This window comes from Camelina sativa, chromosome 6 (genome assembly GCF_000633955.1).
Source record: "Camelina sativa cultivar DH55 chromosome 6, Cs, whole genome shotgun sequence".
Classification (NCBI taxonomy): Eukaryota; Viridiplantae; Streptophyta; class Magnoliopsida; order Brassicales; family Brassicaceae; genus Camelina; species Camelina sativa.
This window is the reverse complement of record NC_025690.1, coordinates 1,967,491-1,980,255: the sequence shown is the minus strand read 5'-3', so window position 1 is coordinate 1,980,255 and position 12,765 is coordinate 1,967,491. Positions and strand designations below refer to the sequence as shown.

Genomic DNA, 12,765 nt, shown 5'->3' with positions numbered 1-12,765 from the left:
GAAATGGCTGTTACTATCTTTCATAGTGATGATGAAATCAAAAAAGATATTGCAGTACTTTTAAAACCAGTTACACGTAGGGGAACAATTATCGCGTTTAGAACTCGATATGAGAAGACAACACTAATTGTTTTGATGTAATGAGAAAGATTAGAGATCATATCCAACAAGAATGCAAATTAAAAAATGGGCAAACAACAATAAAATCATATTTTATTAAATTTTCTTAGATATATATATATATATATATATATATATTTAGTTTTATCATTACTAATTTATATTATAGATTGGACCACATACGCTTAAATGCTACTCGAGACCTTCCACTTTTATTTTGAAACCGGGGTTGTCCACAAAATTGATAAGCTAAATAATCTACGTCTGATTGCCAATAAATCATACAGTTTTCGATACAAACATCGATCATCTGATATGGCAAACCAAGACCAGAAACAAGCTTCTCGATCTCAATATAAGAAGCCGGTGAGATGTTGTCTTCTAGTAAAATATCTTTAACAAAATCTGCCCAAGCATCTACACAATCTTCTGACAAATTACAATTCGTCTTTATATTCATCATCCTAGTTTCTGCGTATAACAGAGAATGTCATTCCTTATACCCTTCATATAAATGACTCTTTGATGCATCTAGCATATCATAAAAAAAATCTTCCTGCTTCTATATTTGGTTATTCTACTCTATTTTCAGGTTTACAAATTCATGCATATTTTCTCTATGTGCATCATAAACAATTTGAACCGTTCCCAAATCTTCTTCTCCCAATCTAGATTCTTCAACCCTTTCTAACACATTTTCACTAGTACTACCCACGTGGTAAGCATCAGTTTCCCCATGATAAAACCATATTTTATAATTGGGAATAATTCCAAGACTATAAATATGTCCCCATACAAAATCCTTGTCAGTGAAGTTATTACTATTACAAGATTGACATGAGCATAACATCTTACCACTTCTTATGCAGATATCCTGATTCATAGCGATGTTTATATATTCGGTGAGTCCAGCTGCATATTCCCTTGTAAGCATCCTGTTCCGATAATATATTTCCTTGTCCAACCACGACCGATTCATTTTTTTTTTGTAAAGAGGTAACGGAAAAATTTGAAGCGTAGAACAGAATTTGTTTTTTTTGAAAAATAGCTTCGAGCAAGAATGTTTTTCTTGTATGGGATTATAGCCTGTGAATGACTCATATATATAGGAAATCAAAATTTCAGTTATCTTCTCATTTCCTATCAAGTATTTACTATTCCAACCATCATCCCAATTGATTATCCACTTGTTTTCCCACTTCGTTTTGTTTTTGCTTGCCGACAGAACAAAATATCAGTTTTCTTCGTTTCCTACTGATCTTATCTTTCCAAATGTCCTACAACGTATCCTACCACATTTAATTAGTAGGAAAATCGAAGGAAACTTTCCTTCTTAATACCTTCAAAATATGTTTCCTTTTAAATTCCTTCCATTTTTCCTTCGGGTTTTTCTACGAATTTATTTTTGAAGGAAAACGAAAGTAAATATCCGTTTTCGAAGAAAATTCCCTTCGCTTTTCTTATGTCTTTTTGCAGGATTATTCTCTCCTATTTTCCTACGACTATTTTTTTCAGTCAAAAACTTCGGAGGTTTTTCGAAGGAAAATGTTCATTCCAAAATATTCGTAGGAAATATTATAGAGAAACGTTATGTTTTCTAGTAGTGTGCGGACTCCAACCATCCATGTAGCCCAATAGGTGGTGTATTTGCACGACCACACATCACGAACTCAACCTCCTTCCCTGTCCTAGTTGGGGAGCCATACGTCGGAGATGTTATCTCACGTGCAGTCGTGAACCGAATTGTATTGGTGAACCCCGAGGGCCACTGTACAGTGCCATGCAAGTACGTTCCTTCCACTTTCGTTATATAGTCGACAGGGTTTTCACCAACTACAAACTACGTATGGGAAAACAGTGTTAAACAGATCTATTTTTTAAACAAAAAAAAAACAAACTTTTCATGTTATTTTTTTTTCATTCCATTAAATTTGTATAACTTTTGATATAATTATTTTTTTTTAATTTAAACCAAAAAATTGTATTTGAAAACATTATTCAATTTATTTAAAATCTTTATTTTTCTACAGATAAGATGATTAATGCCAAAGTACTATACTAAAATTTATTAATTTGAATAATTTTTATTAGAACGTACGATTAACAAAAATTACAAACAAAATTTATCTATTGAGCACATATATTTTATTTAACCAATTCATTTTCCATATAGTAATGGTGACATTTAATATATATATATTTTAAAGACATTGTTGATTAGTAGGCAACTAAAGCATGCGGACATTACCAGGATCATGCGCGTAGCTTGTCTCTCATCACCGTGGCTTACTCTCACAAAACGACCATTGTTGAGAGATACCCCATGTCGAGGAAAACCAAGCGGCTGATTTCGTCTAGTCCAACCCTTGTGCTCCTCACGCGATCGTATTCCACTCCATATCGTCGAATGCCTCACCGATACGTCCCATATACCACCAAAAGGTTCAACTCTATCCGACATTTTTATTCGAAACAGTTTCTATTATCAACTATAACAATCCGAGGAGACCACTTCGTACATATTTATGACAGGAAAGAAAATAATTTAAGAAATTTAAGTGAGCAACTGAAACAGGAGAGAGAGAGAGAGAGAGAGAGAGATGAGAGAGAGAAGAGAACCTCAACGATTTTAACTCCGTTTAAGAGAGAGAGATTGAGAAATTTAACTTGATAAAAAATTTGAGTGATATAGAGGGTTTTCTTATGTAAGTTTGACATTTCTTCAATTCCTCTTTATAACCTTGTTTTTATATCAAGATTTTTTTTTTTTTTCTACCAAACTTGAACTTAATTAGTCAGCAATATTCAGATCCCATTTCTTTATAGACTTTTTTTTCTTTGTAATTTTGTGAATGAAAAAAATAACTTCTACTAGTTTCTTTGGGATCAACTTTACTGAGAATTTGTTTACTACTTATAAGCCACTTGCTAATTAATGTTACTATATATATATATGTTACTAGGTTGTTGCCCTTGCTTGGGTTATTACATAATGGCTATTCTATTTTGAAGAAATAACATAAACTAACATGTTACTATTATTTTGGTTTATTGTGTACATCAAAATATTTTACTTACGTTTTGCTTATACTTTACATAGATTTTAATTATTTTTTTGTTACTTTACATCAAAATATTTTACTTATATTTTACATAAATTCTAATTATTTTTTTTGTTAATTTATTTTTTCATATTAAAAAATATATGTAAGAATGTGAACTTGTCATATTGGACCATGATCCAAAAGCTTATGTATACCGTTTTAACAATACATCTAATATATTGCATTGATAATGATATCATGCATTTAAATGTTTGACTTTCCGGGTTCTTATTATGTTTTAAAATAAGTAGAACATAATATAGATTTAAATTACAATGTTCAATAATATATGAATTTTAAATTATTTTAGTTTAATCTTTAAAATAAAATGCTGGAATGATATCACTATACATTTTTAATATGAATCTATCAAAGATGAATAATTATAATAGTGTATCTGAGTTTGATTTTTTTTATTAGAGTTGAAATTAACAAAAACAAATAATTATAAATTTAATTTTAAAAATAACAAATGCCAAAAGGAGAAGTGCATATGTGTCAACTTCTTAGAGTATGGATTTAGAGAAAATTTTACTTTATTATATAAGATATATAGACATAATTAAGACTTCTTTTATCAACGTTGGTTTAGACGTAACACTTCTTTTAGTTCTCTTAAGAACAACCTCTAGGTCCTCTACTCAGTTTTTTTAATAGAATACTTCTCTTTTACTACGATGTCGCATCCAAGTTATATATATATATATATATATATATATATATATATATATATATATGAAGCTAACAAACTATAATTTAAATTTACATCTTTTTTTTTATAATAAAAAAAAAGCTGCTGTGAAAATATAAATACTAAGCATTGGTGTTTTGTAGAAAGTGAATATTAGCAAAATCTATGATAAGAATAACTAACAATAAAAATTGGCCGGAAATTGAGAAAGTTTAAGTGGGCTTTGTAACTTGGGGTCAATCAGACAACATTGCGATTCTATACGTACGCGCAATAGGTTTTATTTACTATAGATATCAATTAGTTTAATTACTCGGGCATGCATCTTCTTTCACGCTAACTTTGATTTACTTGTTGGAACTTGGAAATAAAGTCTTTTAGAAGTGATGGAGAAAGTGCTTTGAGTATTTGAAAAAGTAGTTTAGAAAATAAAACTTTTATTACTTTCATTTTAATTTGTAACAACTTCACAACATCTTAGTTACAAATGAGAGTAGGAAGAGGTATTTATAGCCTCCATATTATGATCCTTAATCTAGATTATTCTATTATAATATCTAAACTATAATAATATGATTATCTAGATAATTCTAATTAAATATCTAGATTTTTTATGTTTAAGGAGGTGATACATTTTTCTAGAATTCTTAGATATAGTTTTTTTTAAAGAGGTGGAGATCTTGATATTTCTAGAGAGAACTCTAGAACATGAGTTTAATTAACCTTGATTAAAAAATCAATTTTAACTCTCAACACCCCCTCTTAAACTTGATTTTGCCACTCCAAGTAAGCTCCTCATCTTGATAAAGTCTTCACTTTTGAGAGGCTTGGTGAAAATATCAGCTACTTGATCATGTGTCTTCACATACTCTAACTGCACATCCTTCTTGTTAACACACCCTCTAATGTAATGATAGTGTGTGTCAATGTGCTTACTGCGATCATGGGAGACTGGGTTTTTCGCCAAAGTTATTGCTGACTTGTTATCCACAAAGATCTTTGTTGGCTCTTCTTGTGGCAAGTTTAACTCCTTTAGAAGATTTCTTAACCAAATGGCATGGCACACACATGAAGTAGCCGCCACATACTCTGCTTCACAAGTGGAAAGCGTGACAATTGGTTGTTTCTTCGACATCCACGTGAAAGCTGTATCTCCAATGTAGAACATGAAACCACTTGTGCTTTTTCGATCATCTACGTCTCCACTCCAATCGCTATCGCTATCGCTATATCCAACAAGCTTATAATCATTTGAAATAGAATAGTGCAAACCAAAGTTCATGGTACCTTTGATATAGCGAAGTATCCTCTTTGTCGCCTTAAAATGAGTTGTTGTTGGATGTTCCATGTAGCGACTAACAACTCCAACCGCATATAAGATATCGCGTCTTGTGAATGTTAAGTATCGTAAGCTTCCAACTAAGCTCTTAAATAATGTTGGGTCCAATCCTTCTCCTTCCTCGATCTTTGATAACTTGATTCCACATTCCATTGGTGTGCTCACCGGGTTAGAATCTTCCATCTTAAACTTTTTAAGTACCTCCTTAGCATATACTTCTTGAGTAATAAAACTCCATTTTCTTCTTGTCTTACTTCAGTTCCGAGGTAGTAAGAAATCAATCCAATGTTCGTCATCTCTTTCTTGAATTCGTCGAACATGCTTGGATTGTTATCCGTGAATATCAAGTCATCTACATACAAGCACACAATCAATATATCGCCATTTTGAATTTTGATATAAAGTGCATGCTCATATGTAAACTTGATGAAGTCTTTCTCGTTGAAATACTTGTCGATCCGTGTATTCCAAGCTCACGGGCTTGTTTTAACCCCTCAAGTGCCTTTTTAACCTCAAAACTTTGTCTTCTTCTCCTTTAACTTTGTAGCCTTGAGGTTGCTCAATGTAAACTTCTTCTTCAAGGTCTCCATTTAAGAAGGCTGACTTGACACCCAGTTGATGTATATTCCACTGGTTTTGAGCCGCCAATGAAATGATTTGTCGAACAGTTTCAAGACGAGCAACAAGAGCAAATACTTCATCTAAACTAGATTATTCTATTATTCTAGAATATTCCATATTACAAAATATCTAAAATATTTTAATCCTTAATCTAGATTATTCTATTACAATATCTAAACTATAATAATATAATTGATACTAGGATTTTTGTACTTCCTAGTAGGTTCAGTTAACCTTATGCAGTTGTAATACTTAAGGTGTCAATCCAGTTGGGAAACTTTACTAACAATTGAGATGCAATCAAAATATCACAAGTTAAGCCAAATCAAAAAGAGTGTTTTTATGTCTAACAATCCTAGAGTGATCAGAATGCAAAACGGAAATGAGTCACAGAACTAGAAACAAAAATATGTGACAAGAAGCGAACAAGAATAAGTGAAACCGAAAATGATTCTAAGCATGAACAACGAAACAGTCTCAGGAATGCAATATCAATCAAAAGATAGAAGTCCTAACGATGGGAGTAATTGATGTCGGTGGAGTATCCTAGTTTACAGAGTGTTTAACATGCCATAAGCGATCTATCCCTAAATAATGAACATCACAACTTAGCTAATCCAATCTCTTGGCAAAAGCTACTCAGACTCAACCACTTCCATACCTATCTCTCGCTAGAGAAACATGGTTGAGCAGGCATGATAGTAGGATTTTCACATAGGGTATCAATTCCATATGCAGTTATAGTACAAAGGGTTATCAATCCAAATGATTGTTATGCTAGCAGATGAGATATGATCAGAACTATGCAAGTCAAGCCAAGCAATCAATGGGTTTGATCTAAAAATCCTAAAATAAACAAAAGAAAGCAAATAAACAAGACTCACACGACCTAAGCACTCGATGCAAGCATTCGAGTACAGGATCGGGTGGGGTGATCGAGTGAAGAAGAAAAGCAAGAACAACTCAAAAGTATACTCGAAGAAGGTGATCGTGTACCTGTTCGGGTAAGGGATCGAGTTATGAATAAAATGTATTCGACTCCTATCTGCTCTCACTAGTCTTCTTGTAAACACAAGGCTCTTCTTCGTTTCTAATGAAATCAAACTCTTTGATTGCCTCATTAAAATGAAGATTCCAACTCCGAGATGCTTGCTTCAACCCATAAATAGAGGTTGAATTTTGCATACTTTCCCAGCATTCTCAAGATGTGTGAAACCTTCAGGTTGTGTCATGTACACATCCTCCTCCATGTTTCCGTTAAGGAAAGCTGTTTTCACATCCATTTGCCAAATCTCATAATCATGATAAGCGGCAATTGCTAGGAGAATCCAAATATATTTAAACATTGCAACTGGAGAATAGGTTTCATCATAGTCAACACCATGAATTTGCTTATAACCTTTAGCTACCAGTCTAGCTTTGTATATCTGTATATTACCATCCATGTCAGTTTTCTTCTTGAAAAACCCATTTACACTCAATGGCTTTTACACCATCAGGTAAATTAACCAAAGTCCATACTTTGTTTTGTGACATGGAATCCATTTCGGATTCAGCGGCCTCTAACCACTTATCGGAGTCAGGGCCCATCATTGATTCTTCGTAAGACGTAGGTTCATCATTCTCTATAATAAATATATCATGATGATCTGTCACCCAAACCCCATATCTATCAGGTTCGTGACGTGTCCTTTCGGACCTATGCACTTTAGGCTCCACAGGCGTAGATTCTACGACTCTTCGTAAATCTAACTAAACTCTTCCTCAATAGGTGAAGCAATCTCCTGTGGTTCTCGAACTTTTTCGAGTTGTACCTTACTCCCATTGTTTCTTTTAGAAAGAAACTCTCTCTCTAAAAAGACACAATTCCGAGCAACAAACACTTTGTTCGCGGTAGGGTTGTAAAAGTAATAACCTTTGGTCTCTCTAGGATAACCAACGAAGTAGCACTTATCAGATTTGGGTCCAAGCTTATCAGTAATCAAATGTTTGACATAAGCTTCACAACCCCAAATTTTTAGAAAAGACAAATTACGAACCTTTCATGTCCATATCTCATATGGTGTCTGTTCAACTGATTTTGATGGACATCTGTTTAGTGTAAACGCAGACGTTTCTAGAGCATATCCCCAAAAGGATAATGGAAGATTTGTGTGACTCATCATTGACCGAACCATATCTAATAAAGTCTGGTTCCTCCTTTCGGACACACCATTCCATTGAGGTGTTCCTGGAGGAGTGAGTTGTGAAACAATTCCATATTCGCTGAGATGATCACTAAAGACTTGGCTCAAATATTCTCCTCCACGATCTGATCGAAGGGCTTTAATTGTTTTGCCAAGTTGGTTTTGTACTTCATTCTGAAATTCTTTGAACTTTTCAAAAAATTCAGATTTATGTTTCATCAAATAAACATAACCATATCTACTGAAGTCATCAGTAAATGTAATGAAGTACTGATAGTTTCCCCTGGCACCTAAGCTCATTGGTCCACATACATCTGTATGTACAAGGCCCAACAAGTCACTGGCCCTTTCACTATGTCCAGTAAAAGGAGCCTTAGTCATTTTACCCAACAAACAAGATTCACATTTTTCATATGATTCATAATCAAATGAGTTCAAAAGTCTATCACTATGAAGCTTCTGAATGCGTTTCTCATTTATATGGCCTGAACGACAATGTCAAAGAAAAGTAGGATTTGAGTCGTTAGACTTAAGTCGTTTAACACGAATGTCATAGGTAGGTATACTCTGGTTCAGAACATAAAGTTCATTCTCTAATGGACCGCTACCATAAAAAATATCATCACGATCAAATGAACAACATTTGTTCTTGATCGAAAAATGAAAACCTTCCATGTCCAAACATGAAATAGAGATGATATTCTTATTTATTGTAGGTACATAGTAGCAATTCTTAAGTTCCAAAATCATGCCAGAAGGTAAAGACAACTGATATGTACCTATGGCCAAAGCAGCAACTTTTGCTCCATTAGCAACGCGTAGGTCCACTTGTCGTTTCTCCAAAATTCTACTATTGCTTAGGCCTTTCAAATTATTACAAATATGAGCACCACAGCCGGTATCTAATACCCAATGAGTAGAACCACAAGTGGTAACATTTACCTCTATAACATATATTCCTTTAGAAGAAGTTTCAAAAACCTTCTTTTCTTTCAGATTTTCCAAGTATTTTTCAAGAAAGTTGTTTTTAAGGGTGAAACTCTTTTCTTCCCTTTTGAGAACATTTCTCGGAACTTGATACCAATCATACTATACTCAAACCAAAATTTTCCTCAAAAGAGTATAGTGATCCAAGATCCTTATTTCACTAAAATTCAAGTGAGCTTTGGCTCATCGCCCGAATAATTAGTTATTTAGGTAAGCAACATCCTTGCTAATTATATCCAATATAATTCTTAGTTGTTAGATAACATCTTATATCTTATCCAACATATGTCTCTAAGCCCAAAACCGTTTTGATAGCTTAGTCAAGTAAACCAATCTTTTAATTCAAATGGTAACCATTACTATATGTCTTACTCATGTAATCATGGACACTCTACTTGGTAGACCCGTCACACAATGAAACGAGGCTTGACAGTTGACAAAATTGGGAAGACATCAAAATATTTAACATTAATTGAGAAATTAATTTTATAACTCAATCTTATATTTAAAATTAATATCCAATATAAATAAAATATAACTAATAAATATCTCATATGTAATTGATAGAATTAGAAACAATCTAATTATTTACCAAGTCTCTACGTTCACCGAACATACAAACCACTTGATAACGAATGATAAATAAGAACAATTATGTTTTGTTTAAGTTATATTATTATATATTTTAATCAGATTAAAATATTAATTATTGGGAATAAAGATTGGCATTCGTTTTTCCCTTGTTCGCATGTGGATTATCTGGAAATGATAGGTTCTGATCATCGCCCTATTCTAGCTTCTTGTGCGAAGTCTAGGGGACAAAGTGTTGGATGGGGAAAGAGGGGTTTTTTGGGGCCGTGGAATCGGGGTGGAATCGTACCAGAAATTTCAGAATACCGGTGTTTGTGAATAAAATTAGAAATTGTAGGAATTCTATTTCATGGTGGAGGAAGCAGAATGTTCTGAATAGTAGAACACTTATATCTTCCCTTAAGACGGCTTTGGAGGATGCTAAAAAGGATGATTCTATTTCGACAGCGGAGATTCATATTATTGAGAAGAAGTTAAAAGATGCCTATCATGATGAGAATTGTATTGGCAACAGAAAAGTCAAAAATTTTGGCTGCGGGTTGGTGACAAAAATACTAGTTTTTTTCATGCTTCTACTAAACAAAGGAGGGTTAGGAATAAGATTGTAGGGCTGTTCAATTCAGAGGATGTTTGGGATGAATCGAGTGTGGGTATAGAGAGGATTGCCACTGATTATTTCAATAAGCTTTTCGCACATTTGGATGTGTGTGGTATTTCAGAGATAGTACAGGCGGTTAATCCATTTGTTACAGAGCGTATGAATAGGGAATTAACTAAGGATATCTCAGAGATGGAAGTTCGTAAGGCTTTATTTGCAATGCACCCGGAGAAAACTCCAGGACCGGATGGGATGACAGCACTTTTCTTTCAGAGGTTTTGGCCTCATCTTAAAGGGGATCTGGTTGCTTTGGTTAGGGATTTCTTTCGGACGGAGAAGTTTGATCCCAGGATTAATGAAACTAATATTTGTCTCATTCCAAAGGTTGAAGTGCCTAAAAGAATGACAGAATTCAGGCCTATTAGTTTATGTAATGTGAGTTATAAGATCATTTCAAAAACTCTTTGCTTCCGGTTAAAGAAAATTCTGCCCTCTATTATATCAGAAACACAATCGGCTTTCGTTTCTGGTCGATTAATTACAGATAACATCTTGGTGGCCCAAGAAATGTTCCATGGTTTACAGACCAATAGGATGTGCAGTTCGGATTTCTTGGCTTTCAAAACAGATATGAGCAAGGCCTATGACCGTGTTGAATGGGATTATATGAAGGCGGTCTTAATTAGGTTAGGCTTTGATTCTAAATGGATTTCTTGGATAATGTGGTGTGTCAGTTCGGTTTCCTATCAAGTTTTGCTTAATGGTCAACCCCGTGGCTCCATTTCGCCAAACCGGGGTTTGCGACAGGGGGATCCTTTATCCCCGTACTTGTTTATTTTTTGTACTGAGGTGCTGATAGCTAATATCAAAAAGGCAGAAAGGGAGGAAAAAATATCGGGTATTAAGATTGCCCGCGATTCTCCCCAGTCTCTCATTTGCTTTTTGCTGATGATAGTCTGTTCTTTTGTAGAGCGGATGAAGAACAATGTTCAACGGTCATGAATATCATCGGCAATTATGGTAAAGCATCCGGCCAGGAGGTAAATTTGGATAAGTCCTCTATTATGTTTGGAAAAAGGTGACTTCAGAGGTAAAGGACAAGGTAAAATCTGTTATTGGAATATCCACAGAAGGGGGCATGGGTTCCTATTTGGGTATTCCTGAGAATCTCGGAGGTTCACGCACTCAAGTCTTCGGTTACGTTCGAGATAGGCTGAAGGACCGGGTGAATGGTTGGACAGCAAAAATTTTATCTAAGGGAGGGAAGGAAGTTTTACTAAAGTCGGTGGCTTTAGCCCTTCCTACACATGTTATGTCTTGTTTCAAACTTCCTGAAGGGTTAACAACCAATTTGACGAGTGCAATTTCAAACTTTTGGTGGAGCTCGGATGGAAAAGACCGGGGGCTTCATTGGGTGTCTTGGGATAAGATGTGTAGGGATAAATCTGAGCGTGGTTTGGGTTTTTGGGATTTAGAGACGTTTAATGACGCTTTATTGGCTAAACAGTATTGGCGTTTAATACAGTTTCCGAATTCTCTGTTTGCTCAAGTGTTTAGAGGTCGATATTTCAGAAATAAGCATCCGTTGATGGCAAAAAAACCGTATCCCCCTCGTTTGGGTGGCGAAGCATTTATTCAACAAAGGGTTTAGTTGAACAAGGCGCACGGTGGACGATTGGGTCAGGGTTTAATATTTCGGTTTGGCGTTATCCTTGGATCCCTGATCAACATCCTCGCCCTGCAAATGGTAGGGGACGGCAACTGCTTCCAAGTTTAATGGTAAATCATTTGATCAATCCACGGACTAAAGAGTGGCACTTACCTATTCTCCAGGAATTCATGGATCCGACGGATATTCAAACTATTCAGAGTTTGCCTATTAGTAAATCTTTAAAGCCAGATCGATTGGTGTGGCATTATACACAATCTGGTCGGTACACGGTTAAATCGGGATATAAGGTAGCTCAAGCTATGAAGGCTGCCATTGAATTTGGTCCCAACTGCAATGTACTGAAGGCTCAGGCTTGGAATCTCCCGGTACCACCTAAAATCAAACATTTCTTCTGGCAGATCGCATCTGGCTCTCTTCCGGTGATGACCCGATTAGCCTCTCGGGGAGTTAATTGTAACACGGTATGCATGAGATGTGGCATAGAGGAAGAGTCTATTAATCATACTTTATTTGAGTGTCCTCATTCCCGACAGGTTGGGAGAGGGTTTTTAATGGATTAGACAAGGATAAATTCCCTTTTGGATTGATCTATTCAAACTTAGATTTTAAATATGGTAAAGGGTCAGGCCCTATGGCTTTTGGAAGGATAGGAATAAAAACATTTTCCAAGGATTACAGTCAGAGCCACTAGATATCATTAATCAGGCTGTACGTGAACAATTGTGGTGGGTGGAATCCCAAATAGCTGTAAGTGCTGGTTCCGTTCTGATGGATTCCTTGCATACTCTAAAGATGATAATTCATTGTCAAGTTGATGGCTCGTGGAAAGCTTTGGAACCAAATTCAGGTTGAGGAT

At 34.9% G+C, this 12,765-nt stretch overlaps 1 pseudogene; it reads right to left on the bottom strand.

Annotated features, from left to right (window-relative positions):
- LOC109133266 lies at nt 4,390-5,955 on the bottom strand (annotated as a pseudogene).